The sequence below is a fragment of the Leucoraja erinacea genome, chromosome 20 (genome assembly GCF_028641065.1).
Source record: "Leucoraja erinacea ecotype New England chromosome 20, Leri_hhj_1, whole genome shotgun sequence".
Classification (NCBI taxonomy): Eukaryota; Metazoa; Chordata; class Chondrichthyes; order Rajiformes; family Rajidae; genus Leucoraja; species Leucoraja erinaceus.
In genome coordinates, this window is record NC_073396.1 from 3,473,748 (window position 1) to 3,501,242 (window position 27,495).

Here is a 27,495-nt window from a genome sequence, read left to right on the forward strand (position 1 = left end):
GGTTGAGTAGGCTGGGTCTCTATTCCATGGAGCATAGGAGGATGAGGGGTGATCTTATAGAGGTGTACAAAATCATGAGAGGAATAGATTGGGTAGATGCACAGAGTCTCTTGCCCAGAGTAGGGGAATCGAGGACCAGAGGACATACAGTAGGTTCAAGGTGAAGGGGAAAAGATTTGATAGGAATCAGAGGGGTAGCTTTTTCATACAAAGGGTGGTGGGTGTATGGGACAAGCTGCCAGATGAGGTAGTTTGAGGCTGGGACTATTCCATTGTTTAAGAAACAGTTAGACATGAATAGGACAGGTTTGGAGGGATATGGACCAAAAACAGGCAGATGGGACTAGTAGCTGGGACATTTTTGGCTGGTGTGAGCAAGTTGGGCCGAAGGGCCTGTTTCCACACTGCATCACCCTATGACTTGAGGCCTGAACTATGAGGCTATAAGGCTAGGACTTGTATTCCTTGGAGTGTAGGAGCCTGAGGGGTGATCTTACAGGTGTATAAAATCCATAAGATGGAGAGTAATTACACAGATTTTTATCTATAGTAGTGGAATCACAAAACTGGAGAAACCGGGTTTAAGGCGAGAGGGTAAAAATTTAATGGGAACCTGATGGTCAACTTTTTGGTGGGTATATGGAACAAGCTGCCAGAATTTGTAATTGAGACAATTAAGGTAGCAGCATTTAAAAGATACTTGGACAGATACTTGGATAGGAAAAGTTGAGAGGAATATGGACCAAACATGCGCAGAATGGGACTAACTTAGATGGTTCATGTTGGTGATCATAGATGAGATGGGCAGAAGGGCCCTGTTTTCTTGCTGTGAGACAATGTGCGCTGATAGTTTAATTCTACCTGCAGTAACAAATCGGACCACAATTTAGCATTTCATCATATATTCGTTTAGAATGCAACAAGCAGTTGAAAAGAATAGGGAGGAACTGCAGATGCTGGTTTAAACCGAAAAAAGACAAAATGCTGGAGTAACTCAGCGGGACAGACAGCATCTCTGGAGAGAAAGAATGGGTGATGATACGTGAAACGTCACCCATTCCTATCTTGAGATACTGCCTGTCCCGCTGAGTTACTCCAGCATCTTGTGTCGATCTAGGCAGTTGAAAAGGCAGTTTACAGCGGTAGTTTACAGTTTACAGCAAATGTATCCAAGTACATAAAGGCGATTTATCCCACTTGGCGATTTTTTCGGCGATTGCCGGCGTCATATCAGTGTTGCCAAAAGATTTTGAACATTTCAAAGTCCAGCGGTAACAAAAAAATGTTGCGATACCTGAAAAACACCGCACGTCATACGTCACCACGCCGTAAATATTTCAGTGACCTGAAACATCAGTCAATGCTGCCGGCAGTCGCCGAATAAAATTGCCAAGTGGGACAGGCCTTTAATCCTTCTTCTCACAGCCTCAGTCCCCTGCAAACCACACTCCTTTGTTTTTGCAAACTGCAGATGGAGTAAACATGCACCTCTCTCTCCACAACACACCCTACCTTTGTCATTTTTTTTCATTGCAGCTATTCAAAACTTCAAACCAGCCAAGAATTGCAGAAACAACTAAATGCTAATGTACACGAGGCCCAAAGTGGCACAGACAACAGAACAAGTCTTGTACATTTAACTGATGGGCATTTCTCCCTCCCACTCTGCCATCCAGGTTGCAGCTTGCATGGATGGAGGCAGAACTGCCGAGGGCTTCGTGAAGAACAGCACGGATGTAAAAATGGGAATGAAATCGAGAACTGAAATTTACAGACATTATTACAAATGTGAGGAGCTGCATTACCAAGTAGACATGTCACAGCATGTAACAACTCATGCATAGTGATCTAAACACACATTGTCTCCATCTCCCTGAATTCCACAGTACATACAGGATATATTGCTAGGTACCAGCAGTGGTGCAATAAAGAACATATGTACTTAGTGCAGTTCAAATTACTATTTGATCAATAATATGATCATGTGATAGAGCAGAATTAGGCCATTCGGCCCATCAAGTCTACTCCACCATTCAATCATGGCTGATCTATCTCCCCTTCTCAACCCCATTCTCCTGCCTTCTGCCCATAACCTCGGCGATTGTTTCGCTGAACACATCCGCTCAGTCCGCCTTAACCTACCCGATCTCCCGGTTGCTCAGCACTTCAACCCCCCCCTCCCATTCCCAATCTGACCTTTTCGTCCTGGGCCTCCTCCATTGTCAGAGTGAGGCCCAGCGCAAATTGGAGGAACAGCACCTCATATTTTGCTTCAGTAGCTTGCATTACAGTAGTGGTATCAACATTGACTTCTCTAACATCAAATAGCCCTTGCTTTCCCTCTCTCTCCATCCCCTCCCCCTTCCCAGTTCTCCCACATGTCTTACTGTCTCCGACTACATTCTATCTCTGTCCCGCCCACTCCCCTGACATCAGTCTGAAGAAGGGTCTCGACCCGAAAAGTCACCCATTCCTTCTCTCCAGAGATGCTGCCTGTCCCGCTGATTTACTTCAGCATTTAGTGTCCACCCTCGATTAAAACCAGCGTCTGCAGTTCTTTCCTACGCATTCTGTTCCACAAAGCAATCGGCCAGTCATTTGCATTCGATCTTTCAACAAAGAGTCCACGTTGTAGTCACTGAAAACATATTGGATTGGAGGTTGTATATAGGAATCAGCTGAAGACTCGCTTGGGTCCATGGAAGGTGGGACGGGATGAGATAAAAGACCAAGTGTTTTATCGAAGGTAAACAAAAATGCCGGAGAAACTCAACGGGTGAGGCAGCATCTATGGAGCAAAGGAAATAGGCAACGTTTCAGGTCGAAACTCTTCTTCAGACTGTTTTATCAACTATTGTTTTCAACCAATTAAATAAACTGTAATTAAAGGAGAAGTAGTTTTAGTTCCACATGTGGCAGCAAACAAGACTTTGTATTATTGCATCTTTCATTACAGATTCCAATGTTCTCTCTACTGCAGATGTTAGATTAACTGCTCAGCGGGTCCCTGCTTTTTCTTTTCATCATTTCACAAGTAGTGGGGTCACGTTTACAGCCTACAGCAAGGTAGTTGAGGCCAGTTCATTGGCTATATTTAAGAGGGAGTTAGATGTGGCCCTTGTGGCTAAAGGGATCAGGGGGTATGGAGAGAAGGCAGGTTCAGGATACCGAGTTGAATGATCAGCCATGATCATATTGAATGGCGGTGCAGGCTCGAGGGGAAGAATGGCCTACTCCTGCACCTAGTTTCTGTGTATGTTTCCAAGTCCCAGGAAAAACTCCTGGATCGAAATAATTATGGAAGATGTTGTTCACAGTCTCACAAGGTCATAAGTGATAGGAGTAGAATTAGGCCCTTCGGCCCATCAAGTCGAATTCAATCATGACTGATTTATCTCTCCCTCCTAACCCCATTCTCCTGCCTTCTCCCCATAAACTGTGATACCTGTACGAATCAAGAATCTATCTATCTCGGTCTTAAAAATATCCACTGAATTGGCCTTTACAGCCTTCCGTGGCCAAGAATTCCACAGATTCACCACCTTCTGACTAAAGAAATGTCTCCTCATCTCCTCCCTAAAAGAACGTCTTTGAATTCTGAGGTTAAGACGTTTTGTCCTAGACTCTCCCACGAGTGGAAACATCCTCTCTCATCCACTCTATTTAAGCCTTTCACTATTCTGTATGTTTCCACTTGGTTCCCCCTCATTCTTCTAAACTCCAGCGAATATAGGCCCAGTGCCAACAAACGCTCATCATAGGTTAACGTACTGATTCCTGGGATCATTCTTGTAAACCTCCTCTGAACCATCTCCAGAGCCAGCACATTCTTCCTTAGATATAGGGCCCAAAATTGTTCACAATCTCAAAAGCCATCTCTTCCAAAACAGTGCAATGTGAATCATTAGATTTTAGTCTCCTCAACTTCTCTAATGCTTTCTTTATGAATAGTTATTTCACTTAGTTCCTCATTCTTGCTGGACCCTTGGTTCATGAATATTTCTTGCTGAATTGCCCCATGACGATAAACAGAATCACAGGTTACTTCCTCTGCCATTTCCTTATGGTTAATTATAAATTCTCCCATCTGATGGTCAGGGCTTACACTGCCCCTTGCTAATCGTTTCCTTTTTACATTCCCGTACAAGCTCTTACAGTCTAAACATACAATGGTACAGCACAGGAACAGGTTATTTTGTCCACAATGTCTGTGCCAAGCACGATGTTAAGATAGGGTTACACAAAAAAGCTGGAGAAACTCAGCGGGTGCAGCAGCATCTATGGAGCGAAGGAAATAGTCAACGTTTCGGGCCGAAACCCTTCTTCCGTCAAATGTGTGTCCCCTCTGGACACAGCCCCCCAGTCTGAAGAAGGGTTTCGGCCCGAAACGTTGCCTTATAGTCCTTCGCTCCATATGGTACAGCACCGCTGAGTTTCTCCAGCTTTTTTTGTGTAATCTTCGATTCTCCAGCATCTGCAGTTCCCTCTTAAACACGATGTTAAGATAACCTGATCACATCTGCCTAAACGTGCTCTATACCCCTCCATTCCCATTCCCCCCCATATACATGCGTCTAGACATGTGCTGACCAATTGGCTGGATATTTAAGGACATCTTCAACCCCTCACTGGTGTAAGACGTTCCTTCCTCCTGCATAGGGGCACCTTTTATACTTTTGTATCTTTTGTACCAAGAGGAACATGATGTCCGGCCTCAATGAGTAGCACTTACAACAATCGTAATGAAGTCCTTTGAGAGGTTGGTTATGGCGTGAATCAACTCCTACCACACAAATGGCCTGGGTCTGCTACAGTTTGCCTATCACTACCACAGGTCAACAGCAGATGCTATCTCACTGGTGCTCCACTCTGCTCTGGATCATCTAGACAACAGGAACACTTACATCAGGCTGCTGTTCATTAACTGCAGCTCAGTGTTCAACTTTATCATCCCTTCAAAACTTCATCACAAAGCTCCAATGCCCTGGCCTCTGTATCTCCCATTGCAATTTGCAGTTTGGACACACTAGAGGCAGGAAACATGTTCCCGATGAGGGAATCCAGAACCAGGAGCCACAGTTTAAGAATAAGGGATAAGCCATTTAGAACAGAGGTGAAGAAACACTTTTTCACACAGAGAGTTGTGAGTCTGTGGAATTATCTGCCTCAGAGGGCGGTGGAGGCTGGTTCTCTGGATGCTTTCAAGAGAAAGCTAGATTGGGCTCTTAAAGATAATGGAGTCAGGGGATATGGGGAGAAGGCAGGAACGGGGTATTGATTGTAGATGATCAGCCATGATCACATTGAATGGCAGTGCTGGCTCGAAGGGCCGAATGGCCTAATCCTGCACCTATCGTCTTGTCTTCCTCATCGGCTGACCTCAATCAGTGCGGATCGGTGAGAACATCTCCTCCATATTGACCATCGAAGTTGCAGGACAAGGCTGCTCCTACTCTACTCTCTTCACACACATGACTGTGAGATGATGCACAGCCCCAATTGCATATATCAATTCACCAATGGCAACACCACGGTTAGTCAAATCACGAGTGGTCTTGCGTCAGTGTGTAAGAGAGAGAAAGCAGATGATGGAGTGGTGTCACAATAACCTCAAGCTCAACTGCATCAAGACCAAATAACTAATCGTCGACCTCAGAAATGGGAAGTCAGAAAACCACGTACCAGTTTTCATTTTTGGGTCAGCAATGGGTAGCTCCAAATTCCTGGGCCTTAACATCTCGATGACCTGTCCTGGGCCCAGCACAGAGATGTAATGGTGTCAGGGGTTATGGGAAGAAGGCAGGAGAATGGGGTTGAGAGGGAAAGATAGATCATGATTGAATGGCAAAGTAGACTTGATGGGCCAAATGGCCTAATTCGGCTCCTATAACTTATGAACTAATCACAAAGCAGGGGTGCCAGTGCCTCTACTTTCTCAAAAGTTTCAAGAGATTCTGCATGTCACTGAATATTCTAACAAACTTCCATATACAGAACCTCCCAGACTTGCATAATAGGCAACTTGCGTAAACTCACACTTACATAAGTGATTCTTTATGCCCACTGGTGCCCACGTGGCCTCCGCATCAACTAGTAACTTTACTCTTGCACAGTAGCACTTCCGTTTCTGACTTGCGTAACATGCGACTTACGCAAGAATCCAAGGGACGCAAGCCTTACGCAAGTCAGGAGAGTCTGTACAGTAGCAGTTATCCGGACTGGTTGCACTATGGTCTGCTACAGCAATTCCATTGTCTCCCCAATTACACCTGCAATGTGACTATGGAGAGTGACCAGTGTCATTATCCCCCTCGATGGCAATTCCACACTTCATGAAAATTGCTAATTAATACAATATAACTGCCTCTGCTGGAACCACCATTCATAATGAGCTCCGCAACAAGTGTAGCTTTCATCCCTTCAAGTCTTTCTGTTATGTAATTAAGATCTTTGCCGAACAAACATTAACTAGTTTCAGTTGTGAAACTTCCCATTGATCACCAGCTTGTGTCAAGTTGCTAACAGAGGAAGATGACTGAACGTTGCCTTCCATCACGTTGATTCCACTGTGGTGGACGTTTATGTTAAGCTCTCTCGTGTGTTGTGTTCTTTTTATTTGTATGGCTGTATGGTAACTCAAGTTTCACTGTACCAATTGGTGCATGCGACAACAAATGTGAACTTGAACTTGTGCCAGATTTCACAAAACTCAACATCCTTCTACGATTCCCTTAACCTCAGTTACAAGAACTCTTCTGGTGCCTTCCAACTCAAATAATCAAATTCAGTAAGATTAAGATAGACATAAAATGCTGAAGTAATTCAGCGAGACGGGCAGCATCTCTGGAGGGTGAGGTTTCGGGTCGAGACCCTTCTTCAGACTAAGATTACGGTTGAGAGCGGAGGCTGCCTGATGGATCACATGGATTAGGGTGCAGATAAAGGGCGAGATAAGCAAGTTCTGCAGTGACTACAGTGTTTAAGAAGGAACTGCAGATGCTGGAAAATCGAAGGTAGCCAAAGACCTTCTGTTTGTGGACATCAGTCTAAAGAAGGGTTTTCGGCCCCAAACGTTGCCTATTTCCTTCGCTCCACATATGCTGCTGCACCCGCTGAGATTCTCCAGCACTTTTATCTACCTACAGTGACTACATGTTGGGCTTGGGAAAAGACACTGGGTTGGCAATTAGGTAGATGGTAAAGGGTTACTGAAATAAGGGCCATGATTCGACCCAGGGGTTCGGGAGTCAGCACGAGATCAGGAGGCTTAGGGGGATGAATGAGGCCTATTTTAAAGGGGGTCCAATTCAGCAATGGGGTAACTGAGAGTACCCAGGGCAACTTGCTTCCACAATAATGATAAAGGAGCATTGCACAATGAGTGATGCTACCCTATGCGTGACTGATGGTGGGAAGTGAGGCAGTCACTCAAGAGTGGACCATTCTGGGAAGTGCTTGGTTGAATTCCCAAAGTGACACAGAAAGGGTCACCGTCATATTTAAATTACACAAACCTGAAAAAAAATTTGATCAGAAATCTAGGCCAGTTTTGATTTTGGTCAGGGAAAAGTCTCTGAAGATATATTTTATTAGTGATTTTTGCATTCCTTTCCTTTTAAAGCATCTCTCAATGAAATGTGATTCTGAGAGAAATTATTTGTTGTCTAATAAAGGAGAATAGAGGGATGTGGAACACGTGTGGGCAGTGGAAACTAACATACCCTGGCATCATGCTCGGCACCGACATTGTAGGCCAAAGTTGCCTGTTCCTGTGCTGTACTGTTTGATGTTCTGAAATCATTTCTTGATAACCGCCATTATAAGGATATAAGAATAAGGAGTAAGCAATTTAGAACGGAGACGAGGAAACACTTTTTCTCACAGAGAGTGGTGACTGTGGAATTCTCTGCCTCAAAGGGCAGTGGAAGCAGGTTCTCTGGATGCTTTCATGAGAGAGCTAGATAGGGCTCTTAAAAATAGCGGAGTCAGGGGATATGGGGAGAAGGCAGGAACAGGGTACTGATTGGGGATGATCAGCCATGATCATATTGAATGGCAGTGCTGGCTCGAAGGGCCAAATGGCCTCCTCCTGCACCTATTGTCTATTGTTTTAATCCAATTTGTAATTTGCCAACAGCAGTAGTCAGGTGGCATCAGTGGTTGTGATGCGTCTTGCTTCTGAGGCCCACAACACACAATTCCCGTCACAATAAATCAAGAAGAAATGACTGTTGCTGTGAAATACTAAGATTAAGTTTGGGATTGAGACTCACCACCACACCAGAATCTCCAGTGACCAAACACCATGGAATCATGCAAAATATCTACACTCGTATCTAATTTACATGATCAGTGTCAAGGCTATTTAGTTTTCTGCTGGATTCATAAGCTTGCGTCAGGTAAAGATCACACCAATAAAAACACATTGTCTCATCGAAGGGTCCCAACCCAAAGCGTCATCTAACCATGTTTGCCAGAGATACTGCCTGACTTGCTGAGTTACTTGTTACTTTTTGTTTATATATGTCACCAACTGATAAACTGCAGACTGCTTTAGATTATACTTTGGTCAGGATTCACACCCTGTCCACTGAGGTAGAAGCCAGTGGGTTCAACTTGATTGTGTTCAACTTTCCACACCAGAGACTTGAACACAATCAACTCTGACAACATAGCGATCGGAAAATATCAGACAGTGCACCGCAGGATACAGTGGGAATTGTCAATGGCGTCTCTCTTCCAGATAAGACACGAACCAGAGGGAAGTAAATGGGAAACTAGCATGAGATATGATCCTGTCTGTTTCCCAGTGGCTAGCACATTTAGGTCAGCATTATCACTTAGAAATATTCCTTGTCGTTTTCCAATACCTAACATTTTTAACCATCCGAGGTAAATTACCCTCCTTTGATCATGTAGTCATGATTATAACCATATAACAATTACAGCACGGAAACAGGCCATCTCGGCCCTACAGTCCGTGCTGAACATCTTTTTTCCCCCTTAGTCTCACCTGCCGGCACTCATACCATAACCCTCCATTCCCTTCTCATCCATATGCCTATCCAATTTATTTTTAAATGATACCAACGAACCTGCCTCCACCACTTCCACTGGAAGCTCATTCCACACCGCTACCACTCTCTGAGTAAAGAAGTTCCCCCTCATATGACCCCTAAACTTCTGTCCCTTCATTCTGAAGTCATGTCCTCTTGTTTGAATCTTCCCTATTCTCAAAGGGAAAAGCTTGTCCACATCAACTCTGTCTATCCCTCTCATCATTTTAAAGACCCCTTAAAGACCTCTATCAAGTCCTCTATCAAGTCAAGTTCTACTGCATGGAAACAGGCCCTTCGGCCAAACCTGCCCACACGGACCAACGTGTCACATCCGCACTATCCCACCTGCCTGCATTTAACCCATATCCCTCTAAACCAGTCCTATCTATACACCTGTGTAGGAAGGAACTGGAGATGCTGGTTTAAACTGAAGATAGACACAAAATGCTGGAGTAGACGTCTTCATACTGAAGAAGGGTCTCGATCCGAAACGTCACCCATTCCTTCTCTCCAGAGATGCTGCCCGTCCCACTGAGTTACTCCAGCATTTTGTCTCTATCTTCTATCAATTCAAGTTCAATTTAAAAACTTTATTGGCATGATAAAAAAACATTGTTATATTGCCAAAGTACAAAACATGACATACATATTTGAAATGCACAAGTATAAATACAAGTATACATTGCATGGATAGATATCTATCTATATACCTGTCTAAATGTTTCTTAAATCTCGATAGAACCTATACATTGCGATAGTACCTGCAAAGGCAGGTAGATAAGAAGTAGAAGAATACATAGACAAGGATATTTTACGCAATAACTTTGTCACAGGAAACTCCGTAGGAGACAGATCCTGGCAGGAAAATTAAGTAAAACTACAACGCTACAGTTTAAAAATGACATGGTTAACGATGTATTGCAAAATGCATCATTTGTCCCTTCCCTCACTACCTATATTGTGGAAGTGAACAGATTCTGTTAATACAACTTGTCACTCCCAAGATTGGAAATACTGTTTCTGTCCTTTGCACACTTTCAAGAAACCAATTAACCTTTAAGAACAGAGTTAGAAGTTTTGTACTCGGAACAAGTACAAAACTCTGCAGATTCTTTCAACATGCTCATATCTAATTATTCCAAACACAATATTTTCTAATGACTAATTTCAGCAGAGATTTTACAGACCAGGAAAATCAGAGGATTTTAAGATAGCAAATAAGATCGTATTTCCCCTGGTAGAATGGTCAGTAATAAGAAAAACAAATTTATAACAAATGGCTTGTGTAGTTTAGAGATAGAAACATAGAAATGTAGAAACATAGAAGATAGGTGCAGAAGTAGGCCCTTCAAGCCAATGGCTGATCATCCAGAATCAGTACCCTGTTCCTGCTTTCTCCTCAGATCCCTTGATTGTGTCAGCCCTCAGAGCTCTATCTAACTCTCTCTTGAATACATCCAGTGAATTGGCTTTCCGTGGCAGAGAATTCCACAGATTCACAACTCTCTGGGTGAAAAGGTTTTTCCTCATCTCAGTCCTAAATGGCCTTCCCCCTTATTGTTAAACTGTGACCCCTGGTTCTGGACTCCCCCAACATTGAGAACATTTTTCCTGCATCTAGCCTGTCCAATCCTTTAAGAATTTTATATGTTTCTATAAGATCTCCACTCATTCCTCTAAATTCCAGTGAATAAAAGCCTAGTCGATCCATTCTTTCATATGTCAGTCCCGTCATCCCGGGAATTAACCTGGTGAACCTATGCTGCACTCAATAACAAGAATGTCCTTCCTCAAATTACAGGATACTCCAGGTGCGCAGGATACTGCAGGTGCGGTCCCACCAGGGTCCTGTACAACTGCATTAGGACATTTATCCACATTATACTGCATCTGCCACGCATCTGCCCTCCTACCCAACCTATCCAAGTCACCCTGCAGCCTCATAGCATCCACCTCGCGGCTCACACTGCCACCCAGCTTTGTGTCATCTGCAAACTTGGAGATACAACATCGAAATAGGCCCTTTGGTCCACAGAGTTCATGCTGATGATTTATCACCCACTCACACTAGTTTTACACACTGGCTCCACACTAAGGGCAATTTACAGAAGGCCAAACAACCTGCAAACCCGCAAGTCTTTGGCACGTGAGAGGAAAGCTGAGCCCCTGGAGGAAACCCATGCATCACAGGGAGAACATGCAAACTCCACACAGACACCACCCGAGGTCAGGAGCAAACCCGAGTCTCTGGCGCTGTGAGACAGCAGCTTGTGCCCGTGAGATTTGTTATGATTTGGAACCCATTGGTCATCAAAACACCTCCAATTGTAACACAACAAAGATAATTGTAGGACTATATATGGGGGGAAACATTTTGAGATAGCCCCTTCAAAGTGCTGGCAACAGAAATCATGAGCCGAGAAGCTATTTCTAGCGGGTTGATTCTGTTGCAGTTTGGATACAGGAAAACCGAGAAGTGGATTGCATGATCCATGTTCATACTGCTTGTTATGCAGAACACTCAAGGACTGGAGAAAAGGAGTAATGGGTTGCCCTTCAAGAGCAAAGTATAAAGAAAGAACAATTGGTCCCCCGAGGGCATGCCTGACACTTCACAAGCTTACCATACCATAGTTCCAACCCTACTCATTAAATATCCTAAAGGAAAAGATCTATCTAATCTCTGCTTCTGAAAATGCAGTGACAGTGACGCCTCTTACCTGACAAAACTCCAAAATGGAATAGATTGCTCGTATTCATACTGAATAAAAATTAGTAGCACATTAGTTGTAAAACAAAAGATGTCTCCATTATTATTGTGACATTTGTACTTCTCTTGATAACAAAAAGCACAATCTACCCACAAGTGCAAGCCATTAATTACCTAATTAGGCAAGGAGGGTATGGACAGGTAAAGCAAGGAGGAGGACTCGTGTGAAGTCCTCTATCCAGACCCCACTAAATGAGGGTGACACAGTGGCACATCGGTAGAGGTGCATCCTCACAGCGCCAGAGACCCAGGTTCGATCCTTGCCACCGTACTGTCTGTGCAGAGTTTGCACGTTCTTCCTCTGACTGCGTGGGTTTTCTCTGGGTGCTCCAGTTTCCTCACACATTCCAAAGACGTGTAGGGATTTGCAGGTAAATGGCTTCTGTAAATTGCCCCAAGTGTGTTGGGAGTGGATGATACATATGGGCTACATATCTGTGTTTCGTAATTCCATTTCGGGACACATGGCAATAAAGCTCTTGACTCTCTCTTGAACTAGTGTGAACGGGTGATCGATGTTGGCCGTGGACTCGGTGAACCAAAGGGTCCCAACCCAAAACGTCCCCTATCCATATTCTCCAGAGATACTGCCTGGCCGGCTAATTTACTCCAACACTTGGTGTCCTATTTCAGTACCCTTCTTTTCTCTCTTTTAACACACCAAGCTGTTCCTTTCCAGGTACATACGCATACTCTTATTTTCATAAACGGAGCACTTTCATTCAGCCATACTTGACAAGTAGAAACATAGGAACAGGATTTGTTATTTACACTTACATGAACTTGCTCCGCCAATCTATGAGTAGGAAAAAAATGTAGATGCTGGTTTAAACCGAAGATAGACGTAAAATTCTGGAGTAACTCAGCGAGTCAGACAGCATCTCTGTAGAAAAGGACTATGTGATGTTTCGGGTTGAGACCATTCTTCAGACTGAGAGTCAGGAGAAAGGGAAATGAGCTTTATAGTTGTGCGAGTCAGTAGGTTTATAATAGAACTCAGTCGATAATCTATCTCCTGTGATAGAGATGGTGAGATCAAGAAAGGGGAGGGAGGTGTTGGAGATGGTCCAAGTGAATCCGAGTGCAGGATGGAAATTGGCGGTGAAGCCTCCAAAATCGGAACCTCGTTTCCGTCTCCCCTGATTCTCAGTCTGATGAAGAGTCTCGACCCGAAACGTCGCCTATTCCTTTTCTCCAGAGATGCTGCTGTCTGACCTGCTGAGTTACTCCAGCTTTTTGTGTCTATCCCAAACTATGCCATCCATTCACTTGTCACACATCTCTCTTTTCCCCAGATCCCTTCAGAAATGTGGTTTCATAAAAAACTTTTAATTTCAGATTTTGAGTGATTGTAAGCCATAGCATGGAAACAGGCCCTTCGGCCCATCGAGTCCTGCTGAGCAATGATCACCCGTTTGCACTAGTTCTAGGTTATCCCACTTTCTCATCCACTATCTACATACCGGGGGGGATTTATAGAGGCCAATTAACCTACAAACCTATGCCTTTAGGATGTAGGAGGAAACCAGAGCACCCGGAGGAAACCCACACGATCACAGGGAGAACATGCAAACTCCCCACTGATAGCACCCAAAGTCAGGATTGAACCCAGGTGTCTGGTGCTGTAAGGCAGCAGCTCTACCAACTGCGTCACTGTGCTGTCACTAAACAATAGTTAATTGTTAAAAGCTAACGATTGACCAAGCGTTAATTGTCATTTGCAGAAAATAATTCCAATTTTCTGTCTTCCTTTGCAATAACAAGTATTTGAATTTTATTGACTATTATTGAAACAGGAGCTTCAGTTTGCTGAGTCCACACTGGCTGTGAGCATCAGTTTACAGCCTCATTGTATTCTCCCTGCATTCCAATCAACTCTTTCCTGACTCCACACACTAAAGGCAGCTCATTAACCCCTAGCCGACTGATCTCTGGCAAAAAAAACAGCAGTGTCTTGAGAAAGCTGACGCAGTCACAAGTGAAAACTCCACACAGACAGCGCTGGAGGTCAGGATTGAACCTGGGCCACAGGAGATGTGAGGCAGCAGATCTACACTGCAACACGTGCCTCCATGTGGTTGCTGGACTTCCTCATCCACAGAACTCGTTTTTCTCTCTCTCTACCTTATGAGATGTTGAAAGCATCAACCTCATATTTCTTTGCTTTATAAAGAATATAATCCTAGTTTGTGCTGATAGAGGAGTCTTATTATTATAGTCTCTCGGTGATGCTATCAGTTAACAAGATATTGAGCAGTATAGGACATTGGGGTAGTTTATCAGAATGGCCAATGTTACTGAAATCAAAATTTCATCTGCCGCAGAACTGAAATTTGTAACACAGACCTAGGAGGTCTGAATTAACAAGGATAACTTTCATATACATCTTATATGATATCTACATCTTAAGATGGTTCTTGTAATGGAAATCTTGAAATCCAGGCACTATTCTGATCAATCTACAATACTTTGGCCCCACTTCCTCTCATCTTCGTCACAATGGAAACTGGCTCAGTCAATGATGAATGTTTTGTTTCTGCACAGTTTTATAATCCAGGAGCTCAAAACGCTAACATGATTCACATAGCTTCAATTTTTAGTCATATTTTATCCCGCTATTCAATCACATGAGTGATTATCCAGTTTGCCAGTTTACAACAATCTACAGCAATCCGTAGAAATTACTGAATGTCACCAGCATCCAGAAATTTTCAAAAATCACCAGTGATCAATTCAAAAATGAAAGTTCTGGAAATACTTTAAACATACAATATTAAGACGGAAAGAGTGCAGAGAAGATTTTACGAGGATGTTGCCAGGACTCAAGGGCCTGCGCAATAGGGAGAGCCTAGGACTTTATTCCTTGGAGTCTTGGAGCCCAGGAGCCTGACGGGGCGATGTTATAGAGATATATAAAATCACTAGGGGAATACACAGTCTTTTACCCAGAGTTGGGGAAAATCAAGAAGCAGAGGACATGGGTTTAAGGTGAGAGGGGCAATTTTAATAAGAACCCGAGTGATAACTTTTTCACTGAAAAGGTGCTCGGTATATGGAACAAGCTGCCTAGAGAAAGAGTTGAGTCAGGATTTTTAAAAACTAAGATTTAAAACAGCATTTAAAAGACATTTGAACAAGTAGACAAAATTGCTGGAGAAACTCAGTTGGTGCAGCAGCATCTATGGAGCGAAGGAAATAGGCAACGTTTCAGGCCAAAACTTTTCTTCAGACTGAAGAAGGGTTCCGGCCCGTAACATTGCCTATTTCCTTCGCTCCATAGATGCTGCCGCACCCGCTGAGTTTCTCCAGCAATTTTGTCTACCTTCGATTTTCCAGCATCTGCAGTTCCTTCTTGAATATTAGAACAACTATATGGATAGGAAATGTTTAGAGGGATATGGGGGAAATGCGGGCAAATGTAGCATCTTGGTCAACATGGACGAGTTGGGCAGAAGGGCCTGTTTCTGTGCTTTGTGACTCTATTAAAGTATATACAATTATTTTTTTTAAACGGAAATAACCTTACACTGATCCTTCTGACTCATGGCTGCTCATGTCCACTCCCAAGAATAGATTAGTTGAAACTGGCACAAGCTTAGTGGGCAAAGTCTCCAGAGTATTGGGAAAGTGGGAATAACATAGAACTTGTGTGAACAGGGTGATTTTACTTCGGAGTCACGTGAGTGATTCCGTGAAGACCCCAGCTCCAGTGCGCATGCGGCATTGTCGCACAGCGTGCAGAACGCGGCAGCCAGCGGGAGTCGGGCTAGCTCCCGCATCCAGGGACGAGAGGTAAGTACTTACCTTAATCGGGCCTTGTGATTTTTGCTCCAGGGGGAGCAAAGTGAGGCATGGTGAGCGGGCCCCGTTTCGACTCCAGCGTGGGGCCGACAGTGACGGGGAAAAGGTGCCACCCGGACCGCTAACGCTGCGGACCGCTGCTAGGAGCTACGCTAATGCCGGTCCGCTGAACAGCTGTTCCGTACAGCCGCGGACCGGCGGGAAAATTTTAAAAAACCCGACCAGCAGCCCTGCAGACTCCTGACCAGGAGAATCACCGCCCGGGAACCGCCACAACGCCGCCTGGAAAACGGCAGGCAGCCTCTACTTACAGGTAAGGGGAAATCTTACCAATTTACAGGTTCTACAGGAGCCATCTTCCTCCAAGCTGGAACAGGTTGGAGAAGGCAAAATAAGTATGTCTGTCTCCCCAAGCCAAAGGAGGTCATGAAGTTCACCTCCAGGAGAAGGACTGCCTGCCCAACTCCACACGAGGGTCCTTATCTGGGAGGCAGCCACCGGTAGCGGTGGAGCTATTTCAATGCTCCCGCTCACTCGACACCGAGCCGCTCCCTGTGCCGCCGGTGTAAAGGGGCACTGGCTGAATGCCAAGGGAGCTGACTCCTACCCCAGTGCCATTGCACTAGCCATCTCCCTTGTCGAGGGATTGATGCAACAGGGAGTGGAGTGCTTTGCCTCCTCCCATTTAGCGCATCCTTTATGCTCCTTTTTTAAGGGCTAAGGAGGCCAGGGCTGGGCTGGCTTAAGCGCTGGGCAGGCGGACGAGAACAGCAGTATGCCAGGGGAGCAGGATCAGGAAGAGCCACTGGGTGTCGTGGGCCACTACATGGCTCCTCCACACGACCATCTTCCCAACAAAAGCCCTGCAGGAGCAGGCCTTTCCAGAGGCAAATCCGCAGGCAGCTGGGTCTCGTAGACTCACAGACAAGCAGCGAATTCTACGGAAGGTCAAGATGTTACCACCTTTGCTCGCCTTTGGTGCTGACGCCTAAGATGTTCCCATATTTGGGATACTCGACTGAACGATGGTGCATATAGACCTGCCCGCAACCCCGAATATATGGGGCTATGCAAACCGCTGCTGCGGGGAAGAGGGAGCAGGCTATGGGACGAGCAGGACATCACATCCAACACCCAGCTGGCAGCACCCCTCGGCATCCACCAGCAATATCAAACAAGGACTGGTGAAAGCCTGGTGACCGCTGCAGATCCCCCATAGTTCTTTTTAGACGGGGCCCAGAGCGGAGCCGTGGGAAGATGCGCCGCCCCACCGACAGCACCAGCATACCAGCAAACTACGCCTTCATGAAAAACAACAAGCATGGAGGTAGGTAGTCTGGTTCCTCCCAGTTTACACTAAAACAAGGGTGTTCTACTAAACTGCATGGGGAGTGGGCTAAGCATGGGATGCTGTCACAAATAACCAAAATATACTCAACAGCATTAGAGGATAAAAACGAATTCAAATTGGGCATTTTACTGCCAGTTCAGCAATGCGCCCAAAGGGCTGTTTCTCGCTCTAAGAAAAGAGAAGTGAGAAGGCAAGCTGAACTAAACAGGCACATTACTAAACGGATTGGAATTTGTATCGAATATATTCACCAAAACTATAAAAGATGATGAATGTAGCATCATCATTGATCTAATATCACTAAATAAATCTGTTGAGTATATCCACTTTAAGATGGAGGTGGAGTTTTGTCACTGCCAGACATCTGATCTCCCTAGGATACCTATGGGGAGCATTGATATGGGAGATGCTAACTATCTTATACCATATACTAGGATCATTATAGATACCTAAATATATTTACCTGGATCATGGATATCCCGGTTAGGGCAACCATGGGAGCATATAGCATTTCATATGGTCTAACCTCAGCCCTAAACTATTATAAATGGCCATGAAAATATTAAGAAAACAAGCATAATCATGGCACATATTGGATGATATCCTCATATTAGGGGAAACAAAGGAATTAGCTGTGGAGCAGTTCTAGCTACGAAACAGCTCCCTAAACCTGAGGTTCATCCCACGCCCAGATAAACCAGAATTGAAGCGTTACTACCAAGGATTATCTGGGCTTCAATAATAATTCCGTCCATATGACTGTTACTTTGCCAAGATACTTGGGTCACTATAATCAAATCATGAATGTACCCACTGAAGCTATATCACAATTAAGGTGGTGGGCAGACATATATTTGGCATAGTTTTCAGCCCTATTATCATCACCAATCCCAACTTGGTTATTTTTAAAACCAATGCCAGTACTTTAGGCTGGGGAGCAACTAAACTCCATATCCAGCACAGGTAACAGATGGACCAAGTCACAAACATCGTTACTACACATACCGGGCATCAACTTCTTGGGATTGGTGATCGCCTATTGGGCTAAAAAGCATATGCATTTCAAATGCAGCACGTACATATGTGGTTACGGATTGATAATACTATGGTGGTGGCTTATATCAACCATATGGGGAGCATAATAATCATTATTGTGCAACAAATTGGTCAAACAAATTTGGCAATGGTGTGTCAAAAAACATTTTAACTATCAGCTGCCTATGTCCTAGGGAGCTAGAACACAGTGGGGGACACCATGTCACGGGGTAAAATTTATGATTACATTGAATAGATGTCATAACCCAAAATATCTGCTAAATTTATTAAGCAGTTTGATAGCCAGATATCAATTTGGTTGCACAAGACGGAATTACCAGTAACCCATGTATGTGACTTAGGAACCAGATTAGAGGCAGCAGCAATAGATGCCTATACGCTGGAAGGGGGAATTTCTGCTTTGCCTTCCTCCCTTCTGCCTCATCAGTCGGGCACTTCGCAATACAGATGGGATCTGTCTCCGAGATATTGAACGTGCCCGACCGGCCTACAGCCATGGTTCCCAGTTCATCACGACACGGTGGGCGAGTCACCTATGGATTTCCCTAGCGGACCATGGTTGCTGACTCAACCCAGTATCAGGCATAAGCCACCCATGCCAGGGAAACATCAAACTCCTGGGTGCAGGTTTTGAATAGACCTTACCAGGGACTGGGATTATCCAAAGGAACCATTACCACCATGTCGGCATCCCTGCGAACAGTCACTAAAAGCTAACATGGGTAAAATACTGCCACGACGCAGGTACAACGAACTATTCAACCACTGACGTATTGGAGTTCCTGGAACATCTACACCATGACTAAAAGGTGAGTTACAGTGCCGTAAATACAGCATGGAGCGCCTTATCTGCTTATCTAAAACCGCATGTCAGCAGAGCATGGGATCCCATCCACTGAAGGTAAACCTATGAAGGGCAACTATAATATAAGCCCCAAACACCCAGGTATATACCCATGTATGGGATATTGGTGTGATATTGACATACCTCAGAGAATGGCACCAGCCAGATCCCTCAGCTTGCTTAATCTATGTTTTTAAAAAAGGCTCATGCTTATGGCTCTCGTACACGCTCAAAGAGTCCGGTCACTCCATAAACTAGACTGGATACATGGTGATTACCCCAGACGCATCAAGTTCATATTTAGGTCTGGTAAAATCTAACTCGCAGGTATATGGATTCGGCACGAACTAGCAGGGTCGAGATCGCCTGTGTTTTCCGTGCTGTAGTCATTATATGGCTATATGGACCAGGAACGCCCGATTCACTGGTGGGATTCCGGGCCTACCCACCAGAGTCCAGGTTGAGTGTGGTGACCCATCTACTACTACATATAGACACAACCCACTATCTTAGAGGGAGAGGAAAGCCTATGGGTCAACCACAGTAACCCAAAACGGGGTACGAGCCAAACCACTCCAAGGTGGCTCAAATAGGTACTGAAAGCTGCCGGAATAGATTATAATACATTTTAATCCCATTCCACTAGGACAGCATTGGTATCAGCGGGCTGAACGAATGGACATCCCGGTTGACCACATTTTCAATACAGCAGAATGGTCAAGGGAATCGCGTTCAGAACATTTTTTATTATAAACCGTTGATAAACCTGATTTAATTGCAGGAGAATATTACAAACTGCAATATTAATTTAAGCTCAGAGGAGCTCTGTTATGTTGTTATTGTTAACAAATACCTTTCTGTTTCTTTTGAAAGCAGATCCACTGGTTGATTACGATAACACTTCCTCCCTCATAAACTTCGGCAGTGAGTGAAATAAAAACTGTTACACGGTTTGAAATCACAGACCTTTGAAGTCTTCACGGAATCACTCACGTGACTCCGAAGTAAAATAGTAAGATTAAACGAGTACTTACCAGTACGAAGTTTGATCTGTATTTTATGAGGAGTTACGGTGAGGGATTAAGTGCCCGCCGCTCCCACCCTCATTATACAGATCGAACTAGTAAACTGATGTCTCGTGATCTTTACTATCTTACTTCAAATATTGTGTCTATTCTGTGATTTCACACCGCTGCTTCGAAGTATGCCGCATGCGCACTGGAGCTGGGGTCTTCACTTAATCCCTCACCGTAACTCCTCATAAAATACAGATCAAACTTCGTACTGGTAAGTACTCGTTTAATCTTACTATTAATGATCGGCGTGAAATCAATTGGCCAAAATGCCTGCTCCCATGCTGTATTTTTCAATCAATCAAATACTCTGCTAACCCTCATATTACCAAATATTACTTGGAAGATATACTGAGGAAAGCCTGAAACTCAATTACATCCTGACAACTCGGCACTTGAGGAGTGGGCATGGAAAATGCCCACGGTCAAAGCAAAGCATGTAATGAAAGGCAACTCTCCGCTAAAAGCCAATACACGTTTGCAAGCACCGAAAGAATCCACTGTTCAAATCTAAATTTACATCAGCGGCCGGCGGCTGACCGAGGAGGACTCTTCCCCGAACCCAAGATTTTGGTACAAACGAGTAATGTAACAAGCAACGAGTAATTTCACTCTACCTCGATACACGTAACAATAAACTAAACTAATGTGTGGGAAGGAACTGCGGCTGCTGGTTTACACTGAAGATTTACACAAAATGCTGGAGTAACTCAGCAGGACAGGCAACATCTCTGGATAGAAGGAATAGGTGATGTTGGGCATCTGAAGAAGGGCATCCAGAGATGCTGCCTGTCCCGCTGTGTTAAACAGAACTAATGTTCCTGTACGATTCCAAAGAAGCTGTCATCTTTAAGAAAGTAAAAACAAAGCTCAATGTGTTCTGGCAAGCGGTTCTGTAATTAATGGCACTACTTTGAAGAGCAAGGAGGTTCATCTATGATACAAATTTGTCCCTCAATCAGCATCACTAAAAAAGGCAGCTATCTAATTATTACTGCATTAGATCGCTGAGTGGCCACAAATCAGCTGTTGTGTATCCCGAATTACAAAATTGACTAGGCCACAATAGTACTTAATTGGTTGTAAATCTCTATGGGACATTCAGAGGTTATGAAAGGGGCGATGACAGTTCAAATATTTTATTTTATTGTTAATGCAGTTCTCGCAGTTTTAAAAGGACCTATTAATGCAGAGTGATACCGTGTGGAAACAGGCCCTTCGGCCCAACTTGCCCACACCACCCAACATGCCCCAGCTACACTAGTCCCACCTGCCCGTGTTTGGTCCATATCCCTCCAAACCTGTCCTATCCAGGTACCCGTCTAACGGGTTCTTAAATGTTGGGATAGTCCCTGCCTCAACTACCTCCTCTGGCAGCTTGTTTCATGCACCCACCACCCTTTGTGTGAAAAAGTTTCCCCTCAGATTCCGCTTAAATCTTTTCCCCTTCACCTTAAACCTATGACCTCTGGTCCTCGATTCACCAACTCGGGCAATGTAGTACAAATCATATTTACAGTTGGTAAATTCATTTCACAAACGTCATAAAAGTTCATCGAGAATAGATGCAGCACAGTCATTTCTTAGCATTGCTACAGAGAGTTGTATCACACTTGGGACGACAAACAGTTCAATAAGACAAACTTATCCAACTCACAGTTCATCTCTATTAGTCAACAACAGAGTACAGTTATGATTGACATTGTTCTAAAAATATCAGCTGATTCTCAAGATTTTAGTGTTCTAAAAGTATTTTTGGACTCCAAACCTAACCTATTTATGTATTTGTAAGAAACATGTAGCAGAGATACCGACTAAAGCGCGCTTGAAACTTTTATGCAAATTCAATTCACCACCAGGATTCAATCAGAAAAAAAAAATCTTATTTTTCAAACTAATTAGTATTTGTGACTATTCTGCACGGGTGACCCTCTGGTGAAGAGATAGACTAACCCTGTCCTTTGCCTTGCTCTCACTGGACCAATATGTTACCTGTTGAACTGTAAAAGGCAGCCAAGATGAAGTGCACAACTCGGAAAAACAAATTCGTCGCTAAGATTTGTGTGCGGGTTCGGGGGAAGGCAGACACGCTTACCTCTGGTGCGGTGAAGTTCCTCAGGGTCTGTAAAGAAAACTCCCACCGCCTCTGACGAACAACACGAGTTCCACTTAGACAATACCAGCAACCTCCTGAGAGTCAAATATTGCATGAGGATTGTGGACTCACCTTTCTGGCTCCTGTCCACTGATTTCTCCGCAGTTCAGCTGCTCCGTGGTTTACAACTCCATACTTGTCCCGGTCTCGGCCAGTGAAGGAACCAGCTCTGCTTTGAGCCGAGTGATATTTTGTTTTAGGCCAGTGGGGTTGGGGCGTTTAACTTTTTGACGAAATGAAACCCCACTTTGCTCCAACGTTGCCGTCAAGTGTGTGGGCGGAGAATGATAAAACCGCATTGACACACATTAAAATAGAGAGGAATAAGTGTAAGCTGAGAATCTCCGTTTAGAGAGCCTAGAGAGGGGGTGCTTCTGAACAACAAAAGCAGGTTGTACTCCACATCAGAACTTCATTCGTGGCTGGTAAATCCGAATGAGTGTTCTCCTCGTGGCTGCTGCACTCCAACCTTTCCAGTTTGGCCACGTCCTTCTCTCGGACGAGATGGGATAGTTTCAGTCTGTCGCCCTTGGCTAATTCAGGGAGTTGTCTGGGCTTGGTTGGGGGAAGGGTGAGAAGTCTGACTGGGCTGGGCGGTGTCAAACATAGCAAATTGCTGAGGAAACTCAGCAGGTGGGGCAGCACCTGTGGAGGTGAATGGACAATCCAGTGGAAGGGTCTCAACCCCAAACGCCAACTGCCCATTTACCTCCACAGGGCTTTCATATGAAGAAAGACTGGATAGACTCGGCTTGTACTCGCTAGAATTTAGGAGATTGAGGGGGGATCTTATAGAAACCTACAAAATTCTTAAGGGGTTGGACAGGCTAAATGCAGGAAGATTGTTCCCGATGTTGGGGAAGTCCAGGACAAGGGGTCACAGCTTAAGGATAAAGGGGAAATCCTTCAGGACCGAGATGAGAAAAACATTTTTCACACAGAGAGTGGTGAATCTCTGGAACTCTCTGCCACAGAAGATAGTTGAGGCCAGTTCATTGGCTATATTTAAGAGGGTTAGATGTGGCCCTTGTGGCTAAAGGGATCAGGGGTATGGAGAGAAGGCAGGTAAGGGATACTGAATTGGATGATCAGCCATGATCATATTGAATGGCGGTGCAGGCTCGAAGGGCCGAATGGCCTACTCCTGCACCTATTTTCTATGTTTCTATATTTCTATCTGCAGTCTCTCTGGTCTCCATTTTACTGGTTCACTGCAAGATCTCTACAAGGTATGTGTGTATACTTTGAAGAATAACAATGTAATATAAAGGAATTGCTGATGCTGGTTTATACCAAAGATATACCCAAAATGTTGGAGTAACTCAGCAGGCCATGCAGCATCTCTGGAGAACATGGAAAAGTGACATTTTGGGTCAGGACACTTCTCAAGGGTTCCGAGCTGAAACATCGCATGTCCATGTTCTCCAGAGATGCTGCCTGACCTGCAAAGTTACTCCAGCACTTTGTGTCTTTTTTTGTCTGCAGTTACCTGTTCCCATACTTCAACGAGCCAGTGTTGACAGGACACCGGACCTTAAAGTGAGAATGTAAGAAATGACATATCTCCCTGAGCCACGATTCGACTTTTCATAGACATTGAAGCTGCAAGATGTCGCTCGAACATGGCGACTGTCTAGGTGCTGTTATGCGTTCCTCATGCAGGAAAGCAATGTGAAAAGGGAGCAAGGTATCCCATCTCACAGAGAATAGCAAGCTGCCCCTTCACCCCTAGGGGTCCATCAGCTCTTCAAGGGTAATACCCCCGTGTCCATTGACAGCATCTCGCTGCTTGATGGGAAGCAATCACCTCATAGTCACAATCAAACACTTGTCCCATCCCAGTCATTCCTCCTTCCTGCTCCTGTCGGAGAGAAAGCACGCACCACCAGACTCAGGAACAGCTTCTTCCCCTCTATTATCAGGCTTCTGAACAACCCTTACATAAGCTAGGGTACTGTCCGATTCACCTCTACCCCACTGCGGACATTGGACTTTGACACAGAGAATGGTGAGTCTGTGGAATTCTCTGCCTCAGAGGGCGGTGGAGGCTGGTTCTCTGGATGCTTTCAAGAGGGAGCTAGATAGGGCTCTTAAAAATAGCGGAGTCAGGGGATATGGGGAGAAGGCAGGAACGGGTACTGATTGGGGATGATCAGTCATGATCACATTGAATGGCGGTGCTGGCTCGAAGGGCCGAATGGCCTACTCCTGCACCTATTGTCTATTGTCTATGGACCTGAAGCACCACAATGCTGAAAACTATATTCTGCACTCTGTATCTTCACCTTTGTACTTGTGTTTGACGATTGTATTGGGGGAATAGAGGCTGGTTGGTGATAGGTGGTGCTTGATGGGGAAGGGGGTGAGGGGTAGACACAGCAAGGTGGAAGAGGTGGGGTCAAGCAGAGGGTGCTTAGTGATAAGTTGAGCCAGATGGGTAAGGAATGGTGGGCAGATGGAACGAGGAGCAGTGCGGGGTCGGAGGGAAGAACAAAGGAATAGGAAAATGAACTAGGCAGGTGAATGTGAGGGGCACAAACACTCCTGTAGTTCTCCTTCTACACACATTCCAAACAGCATGCAGATATGATTATTCCACTAAATAATTAAATGAATTGCAGAGTACCGGTAATCTCAATAAACAACATTTGCACTCATTTGAATTCAAAATAGCTGCAGAAATCTCCGACTTAAATGATGATGGAGGCCACTGTTATGTTTAGTTTGCATAATGAGTGGAAATTCTTTCATAATTACAGCTATCTATAAACATAGACTTATGGATCCAGTAATTTTGCTTAACATGCCATACTTGACACTGAAGATCAAAGTAAGAAATTCAGTTAGCATCTCTTGATCTTTCAATAAGATTTTTATCCATTTTGTACTATCTAGCCTTTAAACCATCAATTTTTCACATTTTAATTAAAAGTCACTAATTTTTGTTCTTGTTTTTGTGCATTCCTTCGACGTGTTAAAACACTTGTTGACCTTGGATATATTGGAGTTATTTTGGTCTTGTTTACACTATTTTCTTCTCATCACAATTTATTTCACACATTTGAAAATGAGTATTGGATTTCTGTTAAGGCTTGTAATTACTAGAAATTAAAATATTTAATTAAGGAAGTAAAGAGCAATTAGCAAATAAACAATCTTGTGCAGACCTTTCCAAAGATTTTCTTTTTGCGTCTCTCCTTTGAGATTATCCCAGCTGTCTAGCAGTTGATGTTAGTGAATCACCAGCATTAAAGACAGATAAGGTTTAGCCCAGCCTCAGAGTAAACACAGTAGTTAGGATGCCAGGCTGGTTGTAGGAAGGAACTGCAGATGCTGGTCTAAACTGAAAATAGACACAAAAAAGCTGGAGTAACTCAGTTGGTCAGACAGCATTTATGGGAAAAGGGAATAGGTGACGTTTCAGGTCAAGACCCTTCTTCAAACTGAGGGGAAAGGGAAACAAGAGATTTCACGGTGATATGGAGATACCTGTTCCCTTTATCATTGTTACTTTTTTGCACATCTTTCATTTATTTGTTCTTTTTCGCTCCATATCATCACCTATATCTCTCGTTTCTCTTTCCCCTGTCTCTCGGTCTGAAGAAGGGTCTCATCACAAAACGTCACCTATTCCTTTTCTCCAGACATGTTGCCTGACCCACTGAGCTACTCCAGCTTTTTGTGTCTATCTGCCAGCCTAATAAGCAGGGAGATCTCAGGGAGACATAAGAATCGCAGATGTTAAAATCTTGAGCAAAACACAAATTGCTACATTAACTCAGCGGGTCAGGCAGCATGTGTGGAGAAGGGACGGGTTAAGTTTTGGGTTGTGACCCATCTTCAGACTAATTGCAGTAAGGGGGAGAGAGCTGGAGAAGAGGTGTGGGAATGACGAAGCATGATAGGTGAGAAAGGTGGATACAGGTGAGAGGATTAAATTGGTTGTGTAAGTAACAAAGGTTAGAGGTGAAAAAGAGGCATAAGGTCAGACAAGGATAAAATGTAAAACCAGAGGGAGATATATAGATGGAAAGGGAGGGGTGGGGGAATGGGGGGAAAGGGGAGGAGTGGGGGGGAAGGGGAGGAGTAGTGGGAAAATGGGGCGAGTCCACAAATCCAGGCCCATCATCAACCATCCATCTACACTAATCCCGTATTAATCCTATTTTTATTTTCCCCACATTCTCATCAATTTCCCTCAGATTCTACCACTGGGGCTGATTAACCTACCAATCTACAGGTATTAGAAAGGCTTGCAGAAACCCACAGCACCTGGAGGAACCCCATGAGGTTTCAGGGAGAGCAAGCAAACTCCACACAGACAACACTCAAGGTCCAGATTGTGCCTGGGTATTTGTCGCTCTGAGGTAGCAGCTCTATTAGATACAAAACTGTGCCACCCTTGATAAATATTTTTATACATAACCCCCGGATATATATTGTAAACACCTTGCGATACACATATTGCAATTCGGCACCATCCTGTCCAGTGTGCATGAAAATGCCAAAGAATTAAACAAAACAACATTAGATTAGAGTTAAAAAAAAAAGACACAACATGCTGGAGTAACCTAGCGGGTCAGGCAACATCTCTGGAGAACATGGATAGGTGACATTTGGGGTCGAGACCCTTCTTCAGACCTCAATGGGTAACGGGCCAACCATGTTGTAAAGCTTTACATCTATCGCCTTCCTTGTTTCTGCCTTAGTTTAGAGCAGCTCTCCTTCGTAATCAGGAAGTGTCATTAATCTGCAGAAGGTAAGTTTAAATATTTCTTCTTGCTTGTTAGTGTCGTTAACTATCAATCTTGACACAAATTGTCTTGGAGAAAAATGGTCTTTACTCAGCTTTGTATTTTTTTGGGTTAAGATCTATGAGCTAATCAGATGTTATTCAAATAACAGGGCAGAAATGAATATAAAATAGTCTCAGTAGTCATAGAATTAATTTAAAATGTGATAATACCCATGCTGATTTCTGTACTTTATGGTGGGTCTGTGTCATTGGCAACATTTGGACATTTCTCTTTTTGGAAGGTTAGATGAAGAAATTTGAATTTCCTTTTCGAGATGAGTATTTGCAACCCGAAGTACTGTATAGCCATTGGACAGCAACTCAATTTGATTTCTCAGCTCAGTCATTTGTCTATTGTGTGCTGAGATCTGATAAATAATCTTTTGCTTCCTGCAGACTAACGACGAACAGATACAGAGCATGGAATTCGAATCGTTGGGGAATGCATGGAATGTCAGTGACTGATCAGAGAATCAAATCTGCCAATAATGGCATTGGGTTCGATACAATGAGTGGGACCACTAAACCTTCAGATTTAATTGTGATTCAGAAGTGTAAGTACAATATTTGATCATTGAGATCAAACCACAG

At 44.1% G+C, this 27,495-nt stretch overlaps 1 protein-coding gene across 2 annotated transcripts in view; it reads right to left on the bottom strand.

The window, feature by feature from the left end:
* The window catches only part of card11 (caspase recruitment domain family, member 11), a 217,962-nt gene extending 195,305 nt beyond the window's left edge, over window positions 1-22,657 (bottom strand). The window contains exon 1 of one of the 2 annotated variants that reach the window (XM_055651008.1): window positions 22,182-22,657. The gene's annotated coding sequence lies outside the window, so the exon portion shown is untranslated. Of the gene's footprint in view, window positions 1-22,049 lie in introns of both variants that reach the window. The other variant, XM_055651009.1, reaches the window with a different exon arrangement.
* Window positions 22,658-27,495: the final 4,838 nt, after the last annotated feature.